The sequence below is a fragment of the Penaeus vannamei genome, chromosome 8 (assembly GCF_042767895.1).
Source record: "Penaeus vannamei isolate JL-2024 chromosome 8, ASM4276789v1, whole genome shotgun sequence".
Taxonomy (NCBI): Eukaryota; Metazoa; Arthropoda; class Malacostraca; order Decapoda; family Penaeidae; genus Penaeus; species Penaeus vannamei.
In genome coordinates, this window is record NC_091556.1 from 40,327,527 (window position 1) to 40,330,026 (window position 2,500).

Genomic DNA, 2,500 nt, shown 5'->3' on the forward strand with positions numbered 1-2,500 from the left:
TATAATGAAAAAACAGCTATTATTATTGATATATTAGCGTGACTTTTCGAAAATTAGCTTTGCGTGATTTTTTTATAATGATAAAAAAAAATATTATTTGTTTATTAGTTTCACTTTTAGAAAATCATCATAGCATAAGTTTATTTTATCAATGAAAAAACTATTATTTGTGGATTTGCGAGAATTTTGGAAAATCAACAATGGTGAGTTTTTTTTATAAAATAGGAAAAAAATTAGCTTTGAGTGAGTTTTTTTTTATATAACAATGAAAAAATATATTTTATTTGTGTATTTGCGTCACTTTTCGAAAATTAAAAATGGTGATTTTTTTATAACAATAAAAAACTATTATTTTTATAGTAGCGTGGCTTTTCGAAAATAAGCTTTGCGTGAGTTTTTTATAACAATGAAAAATAAACTATTGTATATTAGCGTCACTTTTCGAAAATTAACAATGGTGAGTTTTTTACAACAAGGAAAAACTAATATTTGTTTATTTAACGTCACTTTTCGAAAATCAACATAGCCCGAGTTGTTAATATAACAACGATTTTTTATGTTATTATTTACCGCATGGATTTACGTTCCTGTTATTGCTATTTGCTCGCAAGGGGCGTTTTCCCAATAGCAATACATTTACTAAAAGCATTTTGTAAACGTTATACCGATATTTATCTTTCTCTTCACTACACCATGGACTGCCCGCACGAGTTAAATAGATTAGTTAATGAGGCGAAGTGGAAAACAGGGTGATGAAACTTTTGTTGTAGAAACCCGACCCTTGCAGCGGACGCAAATAATTCATTTAAGACCCTGATGCAGTTTGGTGTTTGTTGTTGTTGTTGTTGTTGTTGTTGTTGTTGTTGTTGTTGTTGTTGTTGTTGTTGTTGTTGTTCATTCTATTTATCTTTTCTTATCTTTTTGATATTATTTTTTATGAGATATGCCTTTTTTTCTTTTCTTTTTTACCTTTCTATATTTTGTTGATATTATTCTTTATGGGAGATATGCGTTTATTTATTTATTTATTTATTTATTTTACCTTTTCTATATCTAGCTGTTAATTACTATTTTTAGGGGAAATATGCCTCTTTTTTATTTTCTTTTATTTATCTTTTCATGTCTTATTATTTTTTAGGGAAGATATGCCTGTTTATTTATTTATTTATTTATTTCTATATGTTATTATTTTTTAGGGGAGATCTATCTGTTTATTATTATTATTAGGGGAGATATGCCTCTTTATTTTTTTTTTTTTTTTATCTTTTCTTATCTTCTTAATATTTTTAGGGGAGATACGCCTGTTTATTATTATCACTAATTAATATGGACTGCTGCAGATCTGTGATTCCCAACCCCAATTGTCGTTACCCAAATAAGGGTCACCAGGGTTTTTCTGAGGGTTGCCAAAGGGTCTTAAAGAATAATAAAAAACAGCTGGATTTGTCAATAGTTAATGTTTTTTTATCAACAGTTGTTTATTGAAATTCAGTGTGTTGGTAATACAAACCTATTAAATTATAGAATAACGTAAGCTAATATATATCTGCAAGTATAAATACCATGAAAATAATAAAGTATATTATTAGACGTTCACACATTTAGGGTCACTAGCCCAGGCTAAGACTGTCTTTAGGGTCGCACCCAAAAAAAGTTTGAGAAACACTGCTGTAGGTTATGAAGACTAAGTGTAAGAGTGGGAGAGATGTGGTGGAAATATCAATAGTGAAAATCTTTTACCCTATGGTGCAAACAGTGGGATGTAAAATTATGTATTCTGTTATTCAAGAATTACCTGGAGGTGTCTGTAATTCTCTCTCTCTCTTTCTCTTTCTCTCTCTCTTTCTCTCTCTCTCTGTCTGCCTATCTCTCTCCCTCTCTTCGGCTACCCTACTCTCTCTCTCTCTCTCTCTTTCTCTCTCTCTCTCTCTCTCTCTCTCTCTCTCTCTCTCTCTCTCTCTCTCTCTCTCTCTCTCTCTCTCTCTCTCTCTCTCTCTCTCTCTCCTTAACTCTCCCTCTCTCTCTCTCCCTCCCTCCTTGTCTGTTTCTCTTTCTCTCTCTCTCTTCTTGTCGGCTTCTCTCTCTCTCTTCTTGTCGGCTTCTCTCTCTCTCTCTTCCATACTATCCTCACCGCCCAAACGCCTCTCCCATTTCTCCTTTTTTCATAACATCACCCCATTATCCAGCCCCATAATCTTCCTACTAATCTTGATTTAACCCTTTCGCTTTCTAATCGCATCCTTTTTCACCTCCTACGTGATGTGTTTAGTAAGCTCCGTACACTCCTTATCTAAGTAAACCCTAAGGACTCGAAACAAAGTACTCAGCGTTATGCAACATTTGTTCAAAGCTTAATTCTGTGTACTTATGCTGTTGTTGTTTTTTTTCTTTCTTTTTGATGTTTTTTGTTTTGATGTTTTTTTGTTATGTCTCCGTCATGTTTTTTATATACTTATCCTGTTTTTTTGTTTTCTATCGTTTTTTTTTCTTTTTATTTGTT